General features: G+C 39.8%; 1 protein-coding gene across 1 annotated transcript in view; it reads left to right on the top strand.

The window, feature by feature from the left end:
- LOC109385702 (cAMP-specific 3',5'-cyclic phosphodiesterase 4D) overlaps positions 1–13037 on the top strand; it is a 175313-nt gene that overhangs the window by 110606 nt on the left and 51670 nt on the right. The gene's annotated exons all lie outside the window — the stretch shown is intronic.

Here is a 13037-nt window from a genome sequence, read left to right as displayed (position 1 = left end):
GAACAAAAGAACAGCAACTTGTCTGTTCCCCTTCTCCCAATTCCCCACCGCTGTTCCCATCCCCCGAATTCCCCAATAAAAATCTTAAAAAAAAAAGAAAAGAAAAATGAATTTGATACAGTTGTAACCCTGGAGAAATTGAGTCTGGTTGTCAACAAATCATTGTGATAGTTTAGTGATTTAATTACTTGAAGAGTTAACTTCAGATTTGGCTTTCATGCATCAAACATAGTATTTGCCAGTATCTATCTTTAGAGGGAACGCCTGCTGGGTGGTAACCTGGATTTTCCCAATCCCCTACTAATGCTAGAAGCCATAGCAAAATAAACAGGGTGAACAGGCTGTTTTAGTGAGGCTCATGTAACTCAGAGGTCCTTGTTTTCCAGGCTGCTAATTTATTTTTTTTCCACCCGGAAAGCCCGTCCCTACCATCTGAGCTATTCTGGCCAAATCAACAGAGACAAGCTACAGAGATTGAGGATGTCTGGGTTTCAAAGGTTCACTTGTTGAATTAGATAAATAATTTGGGAGAACTTTCCAGGATACTGTACCGAATCGCATTGATAAAGACTGAAAAGACACTCTTAGCCGACCAGTAGATAACACAATCTGGGAGAAGAGTGAATCATTGGGGTAAGCTGGGAATAATTTAGAAAACCCGAACACACCCATATATATATATAAAATTCATCGTCGTCATCATTTCTGAACACTTACTATTTTTCAGGCACTGCTTTACGTGCATAACCCTATGATGTAGATACTGCTTCTCTTATTGCGAAGTAGAAAAGAAGCTTAGAGAAGTTAGTTCATATGAGAGTCTCAGGCTAGTTAGTAGCAAAGGTCAGGCGTGGAAACAAGGACTACCTTCCTCCAAAAATGATGCTCTTGAATTTTCCCTCTTTGGCCCAGTATAACCCAGCTTGTAACGGGGAGTAAGAGAAACAGGGACACTCTGGTTTTGTTACCAAATAAAGTAATTGGCAGGTGGAGGGTGCCGAGAGCTGGAGTAGGGGCTTTACTCAGGTAGAGCACTTTCCTCCAGGATCCAACCAAACAGGTGAAATCCTAGTGCCAGTCTCACCCTGAAGAGAATCCTGTTAGCAGTGCTTACTTGCCCTGATTAATTAATTTCTAAATGTTCATTGCCCCACAGAGAACAGGACCCTTAGGCCACAGGGCCCAGCTGTTAGCAGGAAGAGTGAGCAAAAAGTGGGAAATTCAAGATGCAAAATTTTATCAAGTTCTCAAAGGGCTGGATTTTCTTCACCCACTTACCTTGCAGCCCCAGTTTTTCTCGTCTACCTCCCACAATTGCCTTTTTAATTGTCCTTTTTGAATACACATTATCTCTTTAATGTTCTTAGCTTCCAGTTGGTTGGTTGTCTAAGCTTTTAGAGACTCATGCATGCTCTTTCCTCTTTCATCCCAGTGTTTGGAGCCCTCTGCCACCTTTTCTGCCTCACTCTTAGGCTCCCACTGTAGAGAATTTGGAGAATGAAGGAAAAGATTGTTTTGTGTCTGTGGTGCCTGAGGCCTAGTGCCAGGAACTGATTCTTGCCCCATCGGAGCCACCAGGCCCGCTCTTCCTGTTGCTCTCACCTTGTTCCCTAAACCCCAGACAAGTTTGCAAACTCTGGTCATGCGTTTCCGGGTGGAAAAAAGCACAGGGATCCTCTGTGTGGGAAGCCTGGCTGGATCCTCAGCTTTCCTGACCTGCATATACTTCCACCATAGCACATGCGTTTCTTTTGAAATCACTGGAATTGTCCATTTGTTGATCCGTACCTCCAGATTGTGGGGTCCCTGAAGCCAGAGATCTTCTGAACACATCTCTTTAATTGATCACCTTTTACAGTGCCAGATTGCCCCCCAGCAGGCGTTCAACAAATGTTTGTTTGGTTGTTCATTGAGCCAAAGTTTAAGCTGATAAGGATGAATCATGTTACAACGTCTAGTTTCCTTTGTCTGGGGAAAGGACTCGCCCCCTGGTAAAATCAAAACACACAACGTATATGGGTTGCCTCGAACTCAAGAACCCATGGCCTTTAATATCTAGGATAAGGCCATTCCAGTCTTTCCTGCTGCTCCTACGGAGGGCTCATCACCTGCTTCTATGCAGAGCGCCCTTTGAAGGAACTTTTGCCCAAAGGAAGTAACCTGTGAAAGGCAGGAATAGATTAGATGGAATGGAGAGAAGGGAAGACTGGATGAGCAGGTGATAAATATGACCAAATATGCAGAGATGAGACTCTGAGGACACTTGCAGATAAGAGGTGTTTGTGGGGGGTGGGGGCGTGGGGGGGTCGACCACTGGGAATGGTGAGGACAGATGGGTCCAGTGAGGCAGATTTTAGAGGAGCTCTCAGGAGCCTAACTGAAGTTTAGATGCAAACCTATAGGGATTAAAAATACAAAAGAATATGGCCTTGCGTGAGGAGAGAGGTTATTATTATTATTATTATTATTATTATTATTATTATTATTATACAAGAGGTGCTTTGGGAACATAAGCTCCTGTAGGAGAGGTTGAAAGAGGAAAAGACCCCTAAAAATAAAGAAAACAGCTAGGTTTTCCAGGAAAATTTTTGTAAGGGTTTAAGAGCTAGAAAGGAAAATGAGGGCCAAATGGAAAAATGTTTTTTTTTCCTATTCATTTGCCAATAAAAGTGTCAGGATGTATGGCAGCCTGTGGGAAACAGGGCTCCGTATTTGGTTGGGTCATTAGTAATTGTTAGGTCATTGGTGTCAGATATTTTTGGTCAGGCCAAGTTCCTTACAGCACATTTCATAGAGGTCCAGTTGGTCCATGGACAGCTGAGATCATTTGGCCTAGGCTATTCCTGAGTAACTGCTGGAACCAGGAAAGGAATCTCTTGTCTTTTGACTCCAAATCAAAGAGCCTTTCAGTGACCCCACATTAGCAGTCCAGATTCCAGAAACACTTAATTTCTCTACCTTGAAATTATAAGGCCCTTATGGACTTGTCTGAAACACTGCTGTCAGGAAGGTTTCTGTCACTTGTGCTAAGGACTGTTGATTTTAGAGGTTGCAAACTGACCATTAAGGGTCATTAACGTCTTTGTTTGGTCCTTTAAAATGTTTAACTCATTTTCATTAGTTGCCAGAATTTTAAAAACATAAAGTTCGCATTTAAAAATCCAAATACTGATATTCTTTTGAAAAAGTTGACGTTCTGGCAACAGCTAGCCAGCATTCCCACATGTGTCCTCTGAAGTCCCCACCTACTGCCCCTGCAGGCCCCCACTAACCACATCATTTATTCACATGCTCTGTCTGGCTCCTGCAGGCGCTTTAGTGGGTGACCCCTGCTTTATGTGTTCAACTGGCAAACTTCTAAGGCCCTGAGGAAACTCACACGTATAGGGAGAAATGATTTACAAAATATCTGCCTATCAGACAGCTCATACCTTAGAGATCGCTGTGTTCTACTTAGTTCTCCCTTGCATTAGAAAAATGGGAGAGTTTTTATTATAGAGTGGGAGGAAAAGAGAAGAGGGATAGAAAGTTAACATTTATTAAGCAAGGTGATGCCTTACCTCAGTTTTTCAGACTTATTGGTAGATTGCAAAATCAATTTAATGGGTCACGATCAAGATTTTCAAATTAAATAGAATATAAAACATCAGAGTGAATCATACATGGTAAGGACAAATATTATCTCATTCTGTTTCAATTCTCTATCTGTGTATATTAGATCAAATATACATGTATGCATACTGTTTCAATTATATATAGATTTTCTTTATATTGTGTGTGTGTATATATATATATATAGATAGATAGATATAGATATAGATATAGATATAGTTTGTTGTTGATTTCACTTAAATTTAAATGCATGGCTTGTTAAACATAGACTATAAACATTTTTTTCCAAGACTACTATTGTATATAAATACACAGGAGTTGCTTTTAATAGGAGTTCACTCCCCATACCTTTGAAAACAAGTACGAGTATCAAAACATTCTTGCATTTTACATATTTTTATAATCGGAATCAGCACCCACACTTCTTCAAAAAGGAGCACAATTAACAATAGTAGTCATTGCACCTCCACTTTAAACACATATACTGGTTATAGTATAAATACATGCCTTACTGTGACTCACTATCAAAAAAGTTTGAAAGCTGCTGCTTCATCTCATTTAATATTCCCCCCAAACTCTGTATGGGTGGAGTCTGGGCCTTCAAAAGAAGATGGCAGTCTCCACAGGAATTGAAGGCTCCCATAATCTTTGCTTGTTGAAAGATCTCAAAGAATGCCAAAAAGGGATGATCTGGTTAGCAGGGACTTTGTCCCTGATGAAGAAAGGACATTTTCAGGGTGGGCAGCCATTATCCTTAGGTCACCAAGGACAAGTTATGAAGACAAAATGTAAAGACTGAAATTAGAATGTGGACCTAAATATCCAGAAGCCTCTCCATTGATAGATTTGCAAGCAAAAATTTATATGAAATAAATAATTCCAGTGAAATAGCGGATGCACTGAGTATAGTGGTATTAGCAACATGGCAAAATCCATAAAACTTAAAAGTTGCACTTCAAGAGTTCAAGTATAGAATGCTGTTTTAAAATATATGTAAAATCACCAGAAGAATATAGTATAACCATTCATTTTAGTGGACCCCAAACTTGTCTTAAATTAAAAACCTGCTCATATCAGTGCCTAATGATCTCGATGCAAGATGTTCACACATTAAATACACATTAAATAATTCTAGGTAGTAAATGTGACCTGGAGATATATATATATATATATATATATATATATATATATATATATATATATATATAGACAGAGAGAGAGAAAGAGAGAGAGAGAGAGATTACATGTACAGCCATTATGTATTCAGACAATGGGAAGGCAAATGCTATGCAGTTGTTTTTTTATTTTTTTGTCTTATCAAAGAGCTATAATTTAAGCATTAAACTGGGCATACTCTAAATGTGGGTTTTCAAGATCAGGGCATGGCAAGAAGTGTCCATATTTCTGTGGAATGATATGTTTCCCAAAGCTAATCTTAAGAATGAAATAAAACATTAATGGCATGCTTTCTTAATCTTGCTTAATAAAACAACTGCAGTTCAAATTGTTTCAAATAGCGAGTACAATGAATCCTGTTGCTAGTGGTGTTAATTTTCAGAGAGATACAGGTGCTGACTCCTGTTAGTATCAAAAATACACACAGAATTGTGTTGATAGCTTTGAGTTTTAAGAAAGGATGGTGAGGAGATGAATGACTTAAAATCAGCTGTAACAGACTTGATAAATACGGGTATTTATATATATTTTTTTAAATATTGCATTTAAGTTAAAATGAAACAAAAAATAATAATAATGAAATAGACATATGGATATGTGGTTTTCAATTAAAGTTAGTCTTCAGATTAAAGTATGGCGTATGTCCTGGAAGAGCAACCTTCTTGAGATGTATTTTCCCCCTATTTATAAGAGAAAAATGAGGTACAGAGAAATTAAATAATTCACCCTAATTTGCCACATGGTTGCTAAGTTGCAGAACCAGCATTTGAGCCTAGTTCTCTGTTCCCAGTGTCATGCGCATAATTGTCATAGCGGGCCACTAAAATGGATACTTGCAGAGCTCTGCTCATTGCTGTGCACCTGGACTACTGCGATGGATTCTTTATCTCCCTCCTTCTCTCTTCTCCCTCCTCTTTTCTGTATCCTCCTGGGCTACCAGTGCACTTCTTCAATTCCCACAATATCCGTTAGCTCAAGGCCACACGTTTAAGTATTCAATTCTATTTCCCTTCTCCCTCCAAGGAAACTACTCCATCCAGGCTGTTTACCACCTACACATGTAACCTTTATCCAGTCTCCAGATATTTCTTCTACCTGAAAAGAATGCCAGCTGACTCCCTCCTCCCACAGCCATTCAAGCCACAGACTTTGTCGTTAAAGACCTACATCTAGGTTCACCTTCTTCCTGTAACCCTGCATACTTAACTACAGTCCATACCTCCCCCACCTTCTGAACTACAATAGCACTCCCAAGATGAATGATTTCCATGCCACCTTATGCTGTCTCTAGGCAGCAGCTGCTCATGTGTCTAATTTTCTCAGCAGAATTTCTAAGTTCCTTCCTAGGTCCAGGGCACTGAATCTTTCCTGGTCTTGTATTTCACGGCAGCCAGAACATGAGAGAGGCTCAATAAATATGTGTGTGTGTGTGTGTGTGTGTGTGTGTGTGTGTGTGTGTGTGTGTGTTGACTGTTCTCTTTCTGGGGAAAAGAAAAAAGAAAAAGGAATGAAGTGAAGGATAAAAATTACTCTCTGACCATTTCTCAACAGTGCACAACGGCCTGAGGAAGGAAAATAAGATGTCCTTGGTGGGGATTTTGAATATATGGGAACCGACAGAACTCATGTATTGTGGGGGTTTTTTTGCACTCACATGTCAAATAAGTTTAGATGATCCTTGTAAAATAACATTAAACAGGCCTCTTTGCTGTAGAACTTCTAGATTTTGCTAGGTTCATGTCCATTACAAATCACGGCAAAAAGTCTACATAGTCAACATTTCCCAAACTTGGTTGACCACAGAATTCCTTTGGTAAGAAGACTCTTGTAGGAATAATGTTCATCTGCACATTCTTGGGGACATGTTGGAATGATCCTCCCAGCAACCTTGCAGTAAATGGTGCTCTTTCATTCACCAATGACATATCTTGTAAATACTTTTTATGCATACTGACTTTGCATGATTTGATATGGTCTCGTGAAGCCTATTCTGAATTTTAGATTTTTCACTCATATTCAGCCTAGAGGTGGTCAATGATTGAAGGTTGATGGTGATGATAGGAAAATAGTAATTAGTTTAGGACTGAGAACCTGTGAAAGAGGAAGGAGCCTCTCATGTATTAAATGACTTATTGCAGATTAACTTATTTAAACAACCTTGTGAGGTGTTTTCCAACTGGCAATGGGACATGTTTGCCCTCTGTGTCAAATGTCACCTCCCATTGTTCACCTAGTTAACTCTTCAGTTCATCCATGGAGACTCAGGGCTGCCATTCCTTCTTTCAGAAAGCTTTCTCAGATCTCTCCTAGGCTGTGGTAGGTGGCACTTTCCCTGTCCCCCTTCTCTGCCTTGTGCTCACCCATATCTACAACCTGGTTTTAGTGGACAAGTTACATGCATACTGTTCCATAATTGTCTTCCTCATTGGACTATGAGCTTCTTGAAACCCAAAGTTATCCCCCCCCCCTTTGATGTACTGAGCACTTAGCATACAGCAGGTGTTGAATATATATTTTAATTAAATTTAAAAGAAGATCATCATGACCAGCAGAATGGAAACTCTTTGAGAGTAGGCAGGAACTTTCAACTACTTTGTTCATTGCTAAATCTCCATTATTTAGTGCATTATTTTGTGCACCTGGAAAAGTATCTATTAGGTGAGCAATGCGAGATTTTTTAACTCATGATCTCTCACTTAAACTAAAGTAAGTCACAAGGTTCTTGTTATGATCCCCTATCTACAGGTGAGGAAATTAAGGCTTAAGAAAGATGAGGTGATTGGCCAGGGATATTGGCTTGTATATAGTGGAATGGACATTGGAACCTCCTTCTGTTCTTCCAGTTTCAGTCAAGGGATAATATTGCTTTACAGTCACACACATGTCGTATGGAGACTCCAACCCAGATTGTCTGATTACATTTGGCTTCAACTCCAACTCTTCGGACAAAAGCCCTCCCTACTTTTAAATGAGTTTTAAAAGCTTTCTCCTCTTTCTCTGACTTCTCTTCAGTGTCAACCGGGGCTGACATTTTAGCTTGGGCAGATCTGGCTTCTGAGCGTATTCCTTTTACTGGATTAAAATGAAACAAAACAAATCTCTTTATCTTGGCATTTCATGCCTTCAGTAACTTTATTAAAGATTAGGTAGAGAGGGAGATTTATAGGGTGGAATTACCCTGTAGACCAGGTGAATCCTTTCTGACACATACACACACACACTCACACACATACTCCCCCTCTAGAGCAACCAGCATATTCTTCCCCTTTTCTATGTCAAAGAGAGCACAGATTAGTTCCACCCAAACCAGGACTCCTTAAAGTTTCATCTTCTATAATAAGTAGCCTTATTCAACACTTTCTTGCAAACAGGCTCTCCCAAAGAAATTCTGGTGCAACAGTTATGGTGAATATAGTATGATTAGAATATCAGTAACTAGAAGATGATGGTTTTTAAGAGCAAGAAGTCTATCTCCTCACAAGCCACGTTGGGCAGTCCTTTTCTGTTCATGCCTCACATATTATGTGAATGTAATGCCTGTGTAGGATTTTAATACTGAGGTTGTCTTAGATAAGAATCATCAGAGAAGCAAATGTTCTATAAATTATTAATTTTGTTCTACCCATAATACAGCCAAAGATAACAGCCTCACTGACTTCAGCCTTGCCTCCTTCAGTCTCATTTATTACAGAGCCCTAGAATTTTCCATCTAAGTAAAATCAGATCCCATATCACGCAGTACTTTGTATCATTCAGTGGTTCCTACTCATGAAGTTCAATCCAAAACCCCTCCCGGCGGATGCCTGGTAGGACTCCCATGGCCAGTGTCTGTGGGTTTACGTCTTTCCCACTGAGCGAGGCCCTGCTCATGGTAGTTTCTTTCTCTACATACACACACACACACACACACACACACACACACGTCTTACTGAATATAGGCCTGTATGTTTGCTCATATTGTTTCTCTTAGAAATCTTTCTCCCTCTCTTTACTTACTTCCTATTTGATTCTTTAAGACTCAGCCTCTTCCCACTCGCCCTCTGTCCCAGTCTGATTTAATAGCCCTCTTTTATTCTCCCATGTGCTTCCTTCTTTCTGAATTTGTTCTACAGTATAGCACACTGAACCAGGCTTTCCTTGGATAAGGGATATACTTTTAGTCATTTTGTTTTTGCAGACTTTAATAAAGTACATTGACAGATAGTTGGTGCTATGTTTGTTGAAACACTGGGGGCACTAGAAATCACTGAAATCCAATCTTGCATTTATTTCATTTTAAAATTCTACTAGCACCTTAGGCAGAGCACTAGGGGAAAAACTTGTAGATAGAAGATGAAAGGGAAAAAAAAACTCACAAAATTACATACATCTTCCCTTTGGAGGTTTTTTGAAGTACTAAGTGAAATTTTATATATTTCATAAGATTTTAAAATACTTCAAAACAAGAACTTTGATGCCAGAAATACACTTGGAAATGAGAGCAGCTTGCCACTGGCAAGCTCTGCTTAAACCTGTTACATGTACACATTGAAAGCGAATCCAACTCCTTCATGTATTTCCCATCAGATAAATGCATGGAGGGCAAAAAAATCAGTCAGCAAAATGTAGAGCTAACCTGCACAAATCTTTTACTATAGTGAACTCAGAGGGTGACTAGCTCAAAGCAATACATGGTGAAATAGCAGCCGTTCTTCTCTAGCTCCGCCTACTTTAGACACCATAGACTTCATTCTTAGGAACAAAATGGAAATGTTGATGGGAATGAAGAGAGGAGAAGCTGGAGTGGGTTAGGAAGATATATAAGTATTTGTTTTTAGGAACTGTTTAGTGAAGTGTTTGTTGTTGTTTTAAGCAAAATCTAAACTGTTATAGTTTATTTTTTAAGTGTAAGCAAATGGTGTTCATAGTAAGCGATGTTTTTTTTTTTTTCTACCTGTTTTCTTCATTTACACCAATAGGCCTATCTAGGAATTATGACAAACTTATACAGACCTTTAATCATTCAAGTGTTGGCAAAGAAACCAACATCCACACAGTTACACATCATGTAGAGTGTGGATCCTTTTACCTCAATGGTCAACTGCGCTGTAAGTTGTGGGTAACAGTAATTGGCTGAACATTTCACAAGAAAACGACCTCAACCTCCAGCTAACTGCTGTGGCTCTGAGGCAATTACTTTTTTTTTCCTTCTCAAAGGGAAGCTGCTGCTTCAGCATCTTCTGGAGCCCCTGGCACTGTTTCAGGCCATGTGTCAGGGGAACCCTTGATCGCATCACAATGACGGAAGCCAAGTGCTGGTCTGCAGGAATTGAGAACTGTTTGTTCACACACGATCCTGAGCAGAACCACGGGTGTTACATAGTTCAAGGGGGCCTTGAAGAAAACCAATGCTGCTGGAGGAGGGGACTTCCAGAGGCTCAAGTTATTTCTCCATTGCTGTTCTATAGTTTTCTCCTAGCTTTTATGGAATTTATCCAAATTTGTTGCTTGGGGGTTTTTCTCCCTGGAGGTCCTTGTTTCAACAAGATTTTGGACAGTGAAATAGAGGAGTTTTCATGCATGCACACAGTGAATGCTACTCTCCGGGGAGAAAAACATTTTTTTAATGAATACAGGTTTGTGTTCTTGGTAACATGCAAAGTTAAACAAGCTCATGGTTTTTGTCCTGCTAGCTGTAGATGACATTTAGGTGTGCTGCTTAGTGTGGTGATTCAATTTCCTGTAGAATAGCTGGCAACTCCACATGTAGGCTTTTTTTTAGTAGGGATGAAAAGTTCAGTTACTCAGTGTCTCAGAACATTCGGGGTTAAAATTCCTAAAAGTTAAGTTTAATAATGATCCTGAAAAACTGTGGTTAGCCATATTGCCTATAAACCTAGGAATTTGGAAAAACTAGTATTAGCTCTATGTTAATATCAACAATTCTTTATTTCAGCAACAGTTTTATAGAACGAACTGTTCTTTCCTCTATTGTTAGTAATTATTTTCTTACCTATTGGTAACATGTAGATGTGTTCTGGTCATCTTTTTTTTCCATTCTTCAGATTTACGTGGTGCATGCAGAAGATGTTAGAACTTAAAAATACATGTACATACTACATTATGATTGCACCCAAAGGTTGGTTTTCCAAAATAGCTTATGTATGATTTGGATGTAAAGTAGATCTGAGCTAAGTTGTCCCTCTTATCCCTGTACTGCCTTTTTAAGAGCAAGTCCTGTATTTAAGTGCATAATGTCTTGAAGCATTGGAACTTTCCTGATTTACATTTCTATTACAATTAAAAATTAAACACTGAAATATAGTATGTGGCATCGTATCTTGCTGGGTCCGCGGCCTATATTGCTGAAAGTCTTTAAGAAGTTGGTGAAGGTGGGAGGGGATTATTTACATGGGAGCTACGACTTTGGAAGTGTTGGAGTACAGGGGAGAGGAACATGGAAAGCCGAGCCTTAGAGATGTGGAAAGAGGATTCCTGGCTTTGGGATGTAATCAGTAACTGGAAAGATGACTGTGAAAAAGTCCTAGAACAATGCTTTTGCATCTTTAACTCATTGGATGCTCTAACTATGGACGAATGACCCAAAATAGGTTAATTTCCTCTTCAAACTTCCTATATCCCTATTTTATACAATAGAGGGGTGAAAAAAGCAAACGCAAAACAAAATCATATAGATGTAGTACCATCACAACTAGGTAAGGCTATGGAAGATATTAAGCACATTGAAAATGTGTTATGGTCATAGGCTTAATTATGTTCTATGAGCTTAAGGGTATGGGATTACAGGGGACTTTCTACATTATGTTTTTGTGTATTTTTTCAAATTTTGTAACAAGCATGTTATATTTTTATATTCTTATAATCAGGGAAAGGCTATACAGATAACCTATTTTATAGTTAGTATTGAAAATTATCTTTGAGGTTGTTCCTTTGGTTCAGGAAAAAAGCTGCAGTCATAACACTTTATAACTCACCTGGCAAGGTTTAAGCAGTTGTTTGTTCACCTCAAGTATATGTTTACAGAGATTGGTGCAGGAAAAAAAAAGTAGAATGAAAGAGGCAAATTTTAACCTAGAGTTCTCAAAACGCTTAGCAACAGTTCAAGGATCCTTGATAACAATGAGCCACGTGGCACATGTAACAAATACTTTGAAAGTTATTCTAGCTTCACAAATTTTATATAAAAACCTATGTGGAAAATCCCAGGAGCCTGAGATTCAGTCCGTGAAATTCTCTGTTGTGCCACTGATCATTCATGGATCCTAAATTTCGAGGGCAGAATTTCTCTTCTAGGACCTGTAGATTCCAAGACAAAGAAAAGTGATCTCGCCACCTTCATGCAAGCGTTTCAATGTATCCTTTCTAATTGAAAATAACAAAAGTTTAGAAAGATGTACTCTTGGGAGTTTTGATTTCTTTTTTTCTCCCTTCTGAGAGTTTTGCTTATCTGCATGCTAACGTAGTGATGTTCTCCCCAATTGATCTGCGCTTGGAGCATGCTTGTGGTCCCCAGGGTCAGCTTTTGTAAATAGAACCAGCTTTCATACGAAGTCTTTGGATATGGCCTTTTCATTTTTTCACGTTTGTAGTTTATTCTGTACATGGCGGATAGAAACACCCTTCCAGACTTTTCCCCTTGGCATCACAAGACCATCCTGGTCTCTGATTTGCAATTCCACAGACGCCTGGAGCACGCACGAGCATGCAGGATATGGGTAAATTGCCCATACCATGTGGTGCATTCACATTGCTGTTCCTTTAAGACATCCCTTAGACAATTCTGAATGTGACATTACCGCATAGTTTCAAATCTGTGAATTCTAAAGCGTTCCGACCCACAACATTGTATGTTTGGTTTGCTTGTTTATGCCCGCCCCAAAATTTATAGAGTCTGGTACTTAGCAGGAACTGGGCTAGGTACTGAAAGAACCTAGTCTTCATAGACATGCTTTTATTCCCACAACCACTCTATCCCCTTGAAGTAGGTAAATCCTAAACCCTCAGAGGGGAAGCCTCAAAAACCTTAAAACCCAAACCCTCAGAAACGGGTGCGCGGGATCTAAATAACCCTGTTGGTGCTGCCGGTCCGGCTCTCCCGCGAAACCTCCCAGAAAGCAGCCGGTGGTGGGGACGACTAGGCTTTGGCAATCGGGGCGCCGGACCGGGATGCGCAGCGGACCCGCGGGGCGCTCAGGGTCCCCGCGGGGCAGGTGCGCGGCCGCGCGCGTGCGCGCCCGGTCCCGCCTGAG

This window comes from Hipposideros armiger, unplaced genomic scaffold (genome assembly GCF_001890085.2).
Source record: "Hipposideros armiger isolate ML-2016 unplaced genomic scaffold, ASM189008v1 scaffold_122, whole genome shotgun sequence".
NCBI classification, from domain to species: Eukaryota; Metazoa; Chordata; class Mammalia; order Chiroptera; family Hipposideridae; genus Hipposideros; species Hipposideros armiger.
Note: the sequence above shows the minus strand (reverse complement) of the source record. Positions and strands in the feature narration are given on the sequence as shown.